The following is a 13,673-nucleotide window of genomic DNA, read 5'->3' on the forward strand; positions in this document are numbered from 1 at the left end:
CTTCCACTCCTTCTGGGTCTAAATGGATTTGGGCTCCCATTTTGGTGAGGAGGTCTCTTCCCAGTAGGGGGCATGAACATCCAAGGATGGCCATAAATGAGTGAGTTACCCTTCCCTCTCCCAAGTCCACCTTCCTTCGGGTAGTCCATGGATAGGGCTTGGTGCCAGTTGTCTCTTGTTCTCATGGTTTTCGATTTGACAATGGCCCCAGCGGCTGTTTCAAAACAGAATGCTATGCCTCTGTGTCCACCAGGAAGTTGATGGACTTCTCCTCTACCTTTAGGGTTATCCAGGGCTCGTGGAGGGGGGTTGAGCCCAAACACCCTTAGCTATCCAGCTCTTCCAATTCCAGAACCTTTGGGCCCTCTCTCTGATTCTTCTTAAGGCACCCATTCTTTCAGTGACCTTTCCCCTTGCATTAAGCAAATTGGTCCCTCTCTAATGGAGGATGAGTTTTTCCTTCAGTGGGGGCTGGCTTACCTTTACCCCTTCCACAAGCTAGGTTTTTCAGCTCGCTCTCTCTCTCTCTCTCTCTCTCTCTCTCTCTCTCTCACTCATTAGGATGGCTATGGCTTCTGTCAGCAAGTAGCACTTTCACCAGTCCCCTGGTCTGTCAACCCTCGGGGTGGGGGTGGTCTCCTGGTTGTTTACCCCATTGTTGAAAACCTCAATTATGTCTACTAACTCAGTTACTTACCTGCAAAGCCATCCTGGCTCTGATGCTTCTGATGGATATGAGAGGCAACTAGGGGTAACTAGGTTAACAAAAGCCATGTTTACAGCTGACTGGTACTCTCTGGCTTCTGGGTTCTATAGGCTTGAAACAGTCTTTCTAGACATTTTCCAGGGTTCTCATTCTTTCCCTATATCACCTGAATTACCTTAGATAAATTTGTGGGCCGTCTGGCAGCCTGTCAGAGGTCCCCCAATCAGAATCTGGTGGTAGACCTGGAGCTTCTCCCTACCTTTAGCAGTGTAAACATCCCAGTCAGGTCAAGTCAAAGGAAAGGCTGCATCTATATCAACCTGGACTTGGGTGGGCAGCCTATTTGCTCCCTGAACCAATTTCCCGGTGGCTCCCATGATCCTTAGTCTCTCTCCTCTGTCAGGAAGAGGACCTGGAGCAGTTCCTGACAGTCATTGCAGGTAGGCGGGTAAGTCAACGTGATTGAATCTAGAAGACCTGTGAGAGCTGATGGTCTTTCTGAAAACGGGGGGGAGGGGGGGATTGGGAGAGGTGTCTGCAATTTCCAATTTTATAAAGCTCAGTACTGCAAATGACACATATGTCATGAACGGTCTCCCCTGAGCATCTCGGGGTCCAGCAACCCAGAGGGGTAAGGCCATAGTAAAGTTGGTCCTCTAGGTGGTATGGGCCAAGTGTGAGGTAGACTCTGAGTGGACTCAGAAGACTTAGGGGAGTCAGAGGAGTCCAGGGAGTCAGGGTCTGCTCCTCCCTCTGCTTGTGCTGGCGGGGCAGGGACAGGAACATAAGGAGGGGGACAGAGATACTCCTTGGGAACAGAAGGGTGGAGCAAGCCAGGGGGCCAAAGCCTTCTTTAGAGGAAGAAGGGTGGGGATTGTGAGGCCAGTAACAAAAAAGGTCTCCTCCAAACAGGGGGCTTCTTAACCAGATATTGTCACATGGTGATATGTGGCACTTGGTCTGGGTGGTCTCTGGCCTCATAAACTAAACCTTCACCCTGTAAATGGTGGGGAGATGAAAAATTCCCTCCTCAGGTCATCCTACTTTATAAGTGGGTCATTGTTTCCTGCAAAAGATGATTAGTTAGGGATGAACAGCCCAACCTGAGTCTCCTACAACTCGGTGGAAGTCCTTAAAATGGTTCAGGACCGAGCCCAGTGGGAGTTCTGTGCCTGTCCCATCTTAGGAATCAAAGAAAAGTTTGTACAAGAGGACAAAAGCACAAACAGAACACACACAGACACAGAAGAACGCTCCAAATGAAAAGGCTGTCTCAGACGGTCTTCCTCCCTGCACATGGGAGAGCCGGTTCAGACATCAGATGAGAACTAGCAAATTCTCCTGGATCTGGTGACAAAATATGAATACACTTCGTCCCTCTCGGCCTCCAGATTAAACCTGAAACAGAAACACAGAGAGCGACAAGACAAAAGACCAGGCACCCAGACTTACCAATCAGATAAACACTCCAATATTGCGGGGGTGGGGGGGTTGTCCGGCAAATCCTGGTTGAGTTTCCAAATGTGAGGGTCCATGGTGAAGAATGACACCCAGACTCAAAAAGTTTGCAAAGTAAAAAGTGTTTTAATCTGCAGAAGTCCAGCATACAGGGATCTACCATTTACCAAGATAGTGATGCCCAGGCCCAATTTAAAGCACATTAGGGGAATTCCAGGGTGGAGGAGGTGACCTTTAATTGGTTGGCTCTGTCTGTAGGGACATTCTAGAACCATTGCTGGGGTGCGAGGGAGTAGAAACTGTTACTGGGTGATAGGGCAGCTACTGATGGCAGGGCAGTTTCTGATTGGCTATCCATGGCTTGGGGTTTTTCCCATAATTGACTTTCCTGGACTTGCCCAGTTTTGGGAAACAGATCTAGGCCTAGTCTCCTGAACTGCCAGTTAGAAGCCTGTCATGGGATCAGCCTGTCTCACTCCTCTTATTTTGAGGTTTCAAAAGCTCCAAGTCAGGCCCATTGTCTCTCTCCTCCTGCTGACTACAGATCTGGATGTGGAACTCTCAGCTCCTCCCACACCATGTCTGCCTATGTGCAGCCGTGCTCCCCACCATGATGATAATGGTCTAACCCTACAAAACCGTCAGCAAACCTGTATTAAATGCTTTCGTTTGTAATAATTGCCATTGTCACGGTGTCTTTTCACAGCAACAAAGCAGTAAGACCAAAGGTGATGGTGATTAGCTAGGAGAGTGGCAGGGTTGGGGAATCTGTGGGTCATATAAGACATAGTGGGGCACCTTCTGTGTAAAACCTCCCATTTGCTAAGTTCTCTAAGCTCCATTGCCACAGGATGAGAATCCATTACCAAATGGCACATCTAAGAAATGAACAAAATAGGAAGTGGGGTAGAGGGTAAAGCACCTATCCAGCCGCCAGGTCGGAGGGAGGCTAAGTGTCTCATCCCTGTGGCTCATCAGTTGCCCGTTGGACAGCAAAGTCCTCAGTGCTAACACTTGCCTTAGCTGTCCTGCAAGTGGTGCCAGCCTTCCAACCTGGCTGTGTGCCGTTAGTCTCAACGCTGTAATCCACGTGCGCACTACCTGACAGAATGGCTTCCTCAGCACACACTGGTCCAAGTCTGTAACATCTGCAGCAGATGAAATACCTGATCTGCTCTCTGGGCTCTTCAGTAGCTGCTCTTTACTCCTCCTCCAGCTAGAAGTTTCTCCTCATAGGCTGAGAATGTGTCGATAATCAGGACTCAATAGCCTTTGGGGGGCACCAATAGTCCTGTCTGTCACCTGACCATGTCCCATTCACGGTCTGATTTAGACATCCCTGCTTCATTTCCAGTAACGAGTGTCAGATACTGGTGTGTGTGTGTGTGTGTATGTGTGTGTGTATGTGTGTATGTGTGTGTATGTGTGTGTATGTGTGTGTATGTGTGTGTATGTGTGTATGTGTTTATGTGTGTGTATGTGTGTGTATGTGTGTGTGTATGTGTGTATGTGTGTGTATGTGTGTGTATGTGTTTATGTGTGTATGTGTGTGTATGTGTGTGTGTATGTGTGTGTGTGTGTGTGTGTGTGTATGTTTGTGTGTGTATGTGTATGTGTGTGTGTATGTGTGTATGTGTGTGTGTATGTGTGTATGTGTGTGTATGTGTGTGTATGTGTGTATGTGTGTGTATGTGTGTATGTGTGTGTATGTGTGTGTATGTGTGTGTGTATGTGTTTATATGTGTATGTGTGTGTATGTGTATGTGTGTATGTGTGTGTGTGTATGTGTGTATGTGTATGTGTGTGTGTATGTGTGTATGTGTGTGTATGTGTGTGTATGTGTGTGTATGTGTTTATGTGTGTATGTGTGTGTATGTGTATGTGTGTATGTGTGTGTGTATGTGTGTGTATGTGTGTGTATGTGTTTATGTGTGTATGTGTGTGTATGTGTATGTGTGTATGTGTGTGTGTATGTGTGTGTATGTGTGTGTATGTGTGTGTATGTGTGTATGTGTGTATGTGTGTATGTGTGTGTATGTGTGTGTATGTGTGTATGTGTGTGTATGTGTGTGTATGTGTGTGTGTATGTGTGTATGTGTGTGTATGTGTGTGTGTATGTGTGTATGTGTGTGTATGTGTATGTGGTGTATGTGTATGTGTTTGTATGTGTGTGTGTATGTGTGTATGTGTGTGTGTATGTGTGTATGTGTGTGTATGTGTTTGTATGTGTGTGTGTATGTGTGTATGTGTGTGTGTATGTGTGTATGTGTGTGTATGTGTTTGTATGTGTGTGTGTATGTGTGTATGTGTGTGTATGTGGTGTGTATGTGTGTGTGTGTGTGTGTGTCCAAATTAGCTCCAACTGTTTGACAACATCTGGTTTCCATCCTAGTAATGAATAGACCCAGAGTGAGTGAACCAATACGTTATTATATTCCTTATCTGTGACATTACATTTTAATAAACATTAATTCCTACTAAACTGCTTTTCATTGTCGACTAAATTGAAACAAAACAAAACAAAACAAAACAAAAACAAGCAAACAAAAACCTAAAGGGGCTGACAAAGTTAGGGCATTTGTCATCAAGTCTGACAACCTGAGTTTGATCCTTGGAACCCACATAAAGTTGTCCTTTTACATCTAGGGTATACCGTGACATATAATCCCTGCTACACATCCTACACACATGCATATAAATTCAACCTGCCATGCAGTACATGGGCCACAGATGGCCACCAATGTAGCCCAGTGTGTAATCATCAACTTCAAAGACTGAGGGATTATTTTGGAGGGAGGTAGGAAGGGAGGGCAGCGTTTCCATGGTACTTGCTGGTGAGCTTTGCAGACAAGTCTTCTGTCATAAAGTCAAAAGTCGGTTACAGCACTTCCCAGGCTATCTGTGAAGATCTTTCTAAAAAGAGATTGCCCACAAGACTCTGAACTGAAAGGAACACTCACTCTCATTTTGGGCAGGACCTTTTAATCAGAAAAACAAAAAGCTGAGAATGTGATTTTCATTTTCCTTCCCAGCATTGGGAAACTCTTCTCTTGTCCCTGTAGTTGAAAAGTCCAGGCTCTATGGCTTTTGGACTTCAGGACTTAGTGCAGTGTCTCTCCCCATCCTCAGACTGAGAGGAAAAGCATTAAGCTCCCTGGTTCTGAGGCCTTCACACTACTTGCATCCCAGCGTCTCTAGCCTGTAGCTGGCCTGTCATTGAACCTCTTACTCTCCATGATTGGATGAGCCAATTATCCCAATAGATCCCCCTCTCACAGCTCTATTTCTATATTTTGTTATTTCTGTCCCTCTGGAGAAACCCAATATTGTGACAATAATACCCACCAACCAAACAATCTCATTTTTTTTTAAAATTATTCCACGTGTATGGGTGTTTTGCTTAGATGTGCATCACGTGCCTGTTTAGTATCCATGGGGGTCAAAGGAGAGTGTCCGACACCCTGGAATTAGTGTTAAAGTCAATCGTGAACTACCATGTAGGGGCTACGTATTGGACCTGGCTTCATTGGAAGAGCAGTCAGTGTTCATAGCCACTAAGCCATCTCTCCATCCCTGACAGTGGAATTTTTAAGGGTAAAAAAAAATGAGTATATCTACTGGGGGAAACTTGTGCTCTGAATTAGCTTAGCCCATTTTAGAATGGTTCCCTCCATGCCTATGTACCCACCAGAAAAGCCAACTAATTAAGTCAGCAGCCCTGACCTGAAGAGAAGTTTGACATTACGAGGTTAGCACAGATAGCGATGTTCCAGATTCCTCTTCTTCGCATAGGTCATCCAGGGCTCATCTCCCAGCATGACTAAACTTAAATGGCCTTAGAAAAGGGACCATCCAGCCTTTACTTTAGGAACACAAGAGACGGCTTCCAATGCACACACTCCATCGACTGGTGCTCTGCCTGTAAAGTTTTCCTAGGCTTATGTTGTCAGTCGTGACGGCAATAAAAACCTACTCAGAGTATCATAGTGACAGAGATTCTAAACGCTTATGAGTAAATTTTACCAAGTGATTTGAGATCTACACTGTCAAATAAGGACAAACATACTAAAGGTACAAGATGGGATCTTTAATAAACTGAAAGTCATATCACTTTCCTAAGAGGAAAGAATTCATATGAAATATAATTCTAGAAATTTTAATAAACAATTTTATTGCCGCTGCAATTAGAACTCTAGTAAGAGTTTTTCCTTGTAAGTAGATAAAATGATTCTCAACGTAAAATAAAGAATACCAAAGGGCAGCTATTAAAACTATTTACAAACCTAAGAAAAGGACTGAGGAGATGGCTGGGTAAGCAAAGCGCTTGACACACAAGCACGGGCACCTGCGTTTGGGTCCCAACAACCACTTAAATGTCAGATGGGCGTGGCCGCTGCCTCCTACGCTGGCACAAAAGATCCCTAACAGCTACACTAACGCTAGATCCAATGAGAGTCCTCGCCTCAGTAATAAGGCAGAGGCCAATCGAGGAAAGCAACAGCTGTGGAGATGATCTCTTGTGCACGGTGCGAAGCATCACCTGCCTCAGTGTTCCGTAAAAATCTCCACCTCCCCTTAGCTTGATAAAGAGCTGAGTGGGCTACAGCAAAGCAAGCGAGGAGAGGCGGGACTTCCGGGCAGAGATAGGAACTCTGGGAAAGAGTCAGAGGTGAGAGATTGGTCAGCTGGATGAACAGGTGTCGGTACTGGGGAGACAGAATGAGCCACTTGGCTGGATGGAGTTAGGTGGTTGGTGTACTCAGATGAGCTAGTGAGAGACTGCCAAGCTAAAGCCAAGCTTTCATAATTATTAAAAAGTCTCCGTGTCATTCCTTGGGTGGCTGGTGGTAAGCCACCTTTGTCCTCTATATGACACGTGCACATGTGTGTACATTCACCTGTACACACGTGTGCCCCTCGATATGAGAACATTCATAGACACACAAACATACAAATACACAACTAAACATGTAAGAAGAAAGAGTGAATGTGTACTGAACTGTTAAAATACACTACAAAACTGAATTCAAACCAACATGGTATTAGTAAGAACACAAAATGTATTCATGGCACAGAGTAAACAACCGAGAGTTGTGTGGTTATTAGAAATGTTCGCCAGCCGAAGTGACAGTTGAATGGGAAAATGATAAATTATTCTGAAAACACTTCCAGATACAACTGGCTACCCATCTGAAAGGAAATAAAATAAAATAAAATTTAAAATCAAGCTCTTTCTCTTCTGGTCCCAGGTGCTGAGGGGGGAAGCGGGTTACGGTGCAGACATGGCCAAGTCCATGAACTACACCACACACAACCAGTCCCACAAATGGAATAGAAGTGGCATCAAGAAACCCCAGACACGGGGTTGGGGATTTAGCTCAGTGGTAGAGCGCTTGCCTAGGAAGCGCAAGGCCCTGGGTTCGGTCCCCAGCTCCGGGGGAAAAAAAAAACAAAACCCAGACACAAAGATAAGAATCTCTTAAGGGGGTTGACCCCAAGTGTCTGAGGAACGTGTGCTTTGCCAAGAAGCACAACAAGAAAGGCATTGAAGAAGATGCAGGCCAGCAATGCCAAGGCAGTGAGTGCATGGGCAGAGGCCATCAAGGCTCTTGTGAAGCCACAGGTCATCAAGCCCAAGATGCCAAAGGGCTCCAGCTGCAAACTCAGCTGTCTGGCTTTCATCACTTACCCCAAGCCTACATGGCCAAGGGTCATAGACTCTGTCAACCCAAGTCCAAGGTTCAAACAAAGGCAGAGGCCAAAGCTCCAGCTAAGGCCCAGGATTCAGCTCCAGCCCAGGCTCCAAAGGTGCCCCGGGCACTGTGAAGGCCTCATAGAAAAGGCTCCTGCTAGTGTGAAGACAGACGGAAAGCTGCGACGTACCTACCCACACACGATTTCCAGATGACCAGCGTCCTGTGCTGTTTTTACAAAAAAACTTGAGGCAAGATCTGTTAAAAAAAAATTAAAATCAAGTACAGGGGGGAATGATGTAACTAGTATCTCAAAAAATAAAGTGATTAGAATGAATACAAGTATATTAGAAGTTTAAAGGACAATGAAGTAGTCTTAGGCAGTTTGTATTGGGGTTAGAACGTGACTTGCTTCATGAGGTTAGTCTTGGCAGTATCATAACACACGACAGTTAGATCATGGTTTCTGGCATTGCCTGTGTCCACTGATCTATATTTTCTTTACCAGATGCACATTTTAAGAAAGGGACCATTTGCTTCTCCAGGCCTGAAACTTCATAACGTAAAACCATATTAGAGATTCCAAATATATCAATGGGATTCAGATACGTGCTGGTAAAGATCAATACGTGTTCATGAAGCATGGGGGTTCACCTGCCCATTTCAGTGCCACTCATAAGTGAATCCCTTTTCAATAGCTGTGGCATAGCATCGCCAGAATTACCCTCCATGTAACACAGACTGTTTAAAATGCCGGAGTATTGAAAAATCACGGAAGAAACTAGGACACAAACTGACACTTGAGTTTTAATCGGTTTTCTTCAGTTTGGTTTTAGATAAAATGTGAAAGTCTTTATGGTCTTTATGTGGCTCTACAGGTCCTAAAGACGGTAAATGGCTGAGTCAGAAGGGCATGTTAAATAAATAAAGTGATGTCTGAAAAAAATAAACATAAAGAGTAATGCCAAGGTTATACACACACACACACACACACACACACACACACACACACACACACATACATATATCTTACTGTTAAGGTAGACTTTTCTTACTAATAACCAAGGAACTTATAAAAGGCAGGCATGTTTGACAAACAGGACATCTATGTTAAGGGTCTAGGGCCATTGCAAAGGAAGACTGTACAGACCAGAAGCCAGGAAGGATTAGAGCAAAACTGTGTCATCTGCACACAGGACTCCTGCTCTCATGAGCGCAGAGCAGTTGGGGCAGCCTGTGCAAGACTTGTACAAATCAAGCCAGTCAACCCTCTAGCATAAGGTGGGAAGGGTTCATGATCTCCTAACCCTAACTGAGGAGCTATGGACAGTTGATAGCTTCTGGGGGTAATCAATTCTCTTTAAAGAGCGTGGCTCCTAGTGGGTTCCAAATCCATGAGTATATGGGCAGCACAGATTAAAGTCAATGAGTTTTTTTTTTTTTTTCGGAGCTGGGAACCGAACCCAGGGCCTTACCGCTGAGCTAAATCCCCAACCCCTATGAGTTTTTTTTTTTTTAAAGAGGGCATTGGGGGAGTGGGAAGGAAGATGGGAGTGGATCTGGGAGGTGTTGGGGGAGAGGTAGAAAGTGACTATGATTAAAAATAATCATATGGGGCTGGAGAGATGGCTCATTGGTTAAGAGCATTAACTGCTCTTCCAGAGGTCCTGAGTTCAAATCCCAGCAACCACATGGTGGCTCACAACCATCTATAACGAGATCCAATGCCCTCTTGTCATATATAAAAAAAATGAATAAATAAAATGAAAAAATAATCGTATGGAATTGTCAAGAAATTAGAAAAAATGTAATTTTAAAAGCCAGTCATGTTTAACCCTATACAAGTAATTCCTGTAAGTGGGGTTATAGTAAAGGTTTCTGTAAACATATTTAAAAGTAGTATGTCTGAGAACCTACCTGACTTGCTATGACACAAAGTATCCTTTTCCACAAAGAGTCCTTTCAAGGCAATTGCCAACAACTAAACAGAACATCAAGCTGGCAATATAAATAGTTCACTAGGAGTAACAAAGGACCCACAAATATGAACTTGCTGAAATTCTGTAGAAATCAGAGAAATAACAATGAAAGTAACAAAGCATTGCTTGGTATCTCACACTGGACAGCATTAGCAGCCAGCTTCCACAGATCTCACGGGCAACGTGAGAATTTATATAAATCATAACTATAATGGGATGAAACATAGCAAATATGCTTATCCCATAACTTCATACTCACACTAAACAAAGGGTTTAATAGAATCACTGAATTTATAGGTTAATTTGAAGAGTAAATGTACTGAATTACATAAACATCATCTTCATGTATTGAGACCTGTAAATCATTAATATCATATAATGATCCATTTATTTGTATCATATAAAGATTTTTATGTCATATACAGATCTTGTTAAATTTGTACGGGATTTACCGAGTCTGAAGACTAAATGGTCACTGGCTTAGGCAGACAACAACATGGAGTAGGAGAGCTTAGGTCACTGTCTACACAGCGAGACATTTTGTCAAGTGTGTGCTTGTCAACCTGCCTTAATTTCCTGTCTCAACCACTCCATTTCCCTCTACCAAGACAGCTAGTGTGATCCGCAGGAGAGTGAGCAGAAGAGAGAGAAAGACAGCAGGAGAGGAGGAAGAAAAGGTGGCAGGGAAAGAGGAGGACAAAGAATAATTTATTTTCTTTATTACTAATAGTAATAAAATAAATAATGTTACATTTCCTTCATCCATTGAATGCCTGGACTTGAAAATTACTTTTCCTTCACCAGTTTCTTCCTGCCAAAACCAAAACTGCCACCCTCCAAGAGGGTCTGTTCTGCTTGAATTGGAGCAGCTGGCTTGAGGATATTTGATTTTCGTCTCTTTTTTTCCTCTGGACCTGAAGTTCACAGCCAAGTGAAGAATCTGGAAGGGATGATGAGTGGTGGGTGAAAGAAAATACATGCTTGGCTGTGTGCTCCCTACTAAACAGCTGTCCATATTCCTCATTACAAATGTGAACATGTGCCCTGCTTCCAAGAGGGCCAAGTTCTGGGTAATCTGTGGTACTTTCCACATGTCTCCATTCACATCTCCATGAGGCAAAGGTATGATAAGACAGTACCTGAGTCTGGAATCTGGGAGGACTCGCACCGAAAGCCAGAGTCAATGGGAGAAAAACATGAATTTTTAATAATTGACTTGTGATGAAATTGGCCAAGTAACAGGCAGGAATCTCATTTTACTAGTTGTGCTAGACAAAGATTTTAAGAACAGTGTGTCCTCATACAGCAAAGGAAAACCTGAGGAGCCTGGCACACACACATACATGCACGCGCGCACGCACACAAAGGGAACTTGTGCAATCAGCACTCTACAGGGTTGTGTTTGGTCCAGAGCATTTCCATGTTATCTCTTTTAATACACATATAGGCTCTGAGAGGGAATTCTTGGGTACTACACCACACTAATAGAGAAGGGGTAGAGCTAGCTTCTCAAGACCCCTGTGGGTCCTCATGTGTTCAAGCACTTATGACAAGTCAGTTGACATAAGGAAGAAAACAAGAAACTAGCCTGAAAATCATTCCAGATGGTTTAAGGTGTTCCCTGGCATTAAATGAGTATCTGGGTATTTTAATTCCATACTTTGGTTTTCCTATGTCTATTCACTGTAACTTCAAGGAGAATTAAGTCAAAGCTTTGCAGTAAATGTGAACTTTTCCTTAAGGATGAATGACTACTTATTTGCTGTTCTAACGGGATACCACTTTAACTCTAGGAATGACAACGTGTTTCTCTGGAAACTGTGGCCTTAATGTGATCTGTAGCATGTGACAGCTCAGAGGGCAAACTCAGTTGTTGTTCCTTTTAAGGCAATTGTAACAAGATCATAGGAAATGGCATTTGAACCGTATTTCGTTTGATCAGATCACATCCACTCATCACTGCTGGATCTACATTTGAAGAGACTCATTGACAAACTGGCAGACACTAGAACCAAGACCAGCTGATGGTAAATAAGGGCTCCTTTAATGCCACGAGTCACAGATTACACAGTGCCCAGTTTTCAAAAGCTTTGCCTCCATTTAACCTTCACAAATCAGTCAGGAAGGCTGATGGGATATGTGACTCTGCACTGGTGACATGATTAAGTTTCTGTCCTATCTCTTCTCTCATATAAATATCTATACACACATTTTTCAACATATGAACAACAGTGTGCAAGTGTTTACTAGCAGAGTGAATTCTGTCTCAGAAAATAATAGCCATAAAAAGAATAAGAGTTCCAAACAGCAGGCTAAGGCTAGCAACTTAGGTGTAATAAAGCAATAAACAAACTGTTACAGGTGTACAAATCCAAGGGGGTTGGGGGGATCCAGGGATGCCTAGAGTCCTTCTGTCAGGAATTTAGCTAAGCCTGACAGCAGTTGCTAAGTCTGGCTACAGAAGGGACAGTGTGATATGGTTCTGCTGGTAGAACAGAACCAGGAGGGTGTGGGTCTTCTCCAGTGCTGTTTATGTAAGCTTGATATATATATATATATATATATATATATATATATATATATATATGTATGTATGTATGTATATGTATATGTATATGTATATGTATCTCCATTCCATATATATATGTATATGTATATGTATGTATATCTCCATTCCATATATATGTGTGTGTGTATGTATATATATATATTCCTTAAGTTCCTCCTTCAGGGAATGTTCTCCCTGCCAAGGTTAATGACTCCATGATAATCAGAAACAGCAGGATTCTAGGAAGAAGAATGTATCTGGTGCTCCTCAGCAAAATGGTAGCCCTGAGGGCTGTGGGAAAGAACTCTGAAAACATGAGTTCTGTTTACAGAATTTCTCAACTATGCAAAATATACAGATGCAATATAAGTATGAGGGGCTTCACAGACCTGAAAGAACAGAGAGGCAGCTGTAAAAATGCGCCAGCTTTATCAGAAAAATATTAGAGATAAAGAGATTTAGGGCATGGTGATCCCAGGGCAAGATACCACCCAGCTAAATTTATTGTTTCTGTTTACAGTTGAACAAGGAATAGTTTGGACTTTTAATTTGGAATGAACTACAATCTAGAAATGGAGGGTACACTTGTGATCCAGATCTTAAGGCTGGAAGACATGCTTTTGATCTGGATCTTGAAATAGTGGCCATGAAAAGCTTATGCCCAGGCCTGGTGGTACATACCTTTAATTCCAGGAGACAAAAGCAAGCATATTTCTGAGTTCAAGGACAGCCTGGGACAGACTAAGTTCTAGGTGAAGAAAAGCTTATGTCCAGGCATGGTGGCACACACATTTAATCCCAGTATTCCGAAGACAAAGCCATGTAGATCTCTGAGTTCAAGGTCTACCTACAGAGCAAGTTCAAAGACAGCTAAGCTTAGGTAGTGAAGGAGTTGGAAAACAGAAAGCTGGTGATAATGTAATAGAACAAGGGGTCATGATCCAGCTCCAGCAAGCCACAGTATTTATTCAGAAGCTTTTGCCACCTGGCTCTGTCTTTAGAGTCAAGGGGCTAAGATCATAAAATGCTGATTTGTGGGATAATGAAAAGGGAACCTGGGGTAAATGATTGAATTGCTATGCAATTACTAAGGAAGTAGTTATGCAAAATAAAAGACTTGGGCTCTGGTCTGCAAGAGAGAATTATCTTGAGCAGAGAGCTATCTCCAGACTGTGTGGTCTCTAGGAGAGAGCTATCTCCAGCAGAACAGGGCTGTTAGCTTATATCCATCATAGACGCTTGAGTCACTGCTCCAAACACCCCTTTCTCAGGACCCCCAACTAGGCTGA

The sequence above is a fragment of the Rattus norvegicus genome, chromosome 11 (genome assembly GCF_036323735.1).
Source record: "Rattus norvegicus strain BN/NHsdMcwi chromosome 11, GRCr8, whole genome shotgun sequence".
NCBI lineage: Eukaryota > Metazoa > Chordata > Mammalia > Rodentia > Muridae > Rattus > Rattus norvegicus.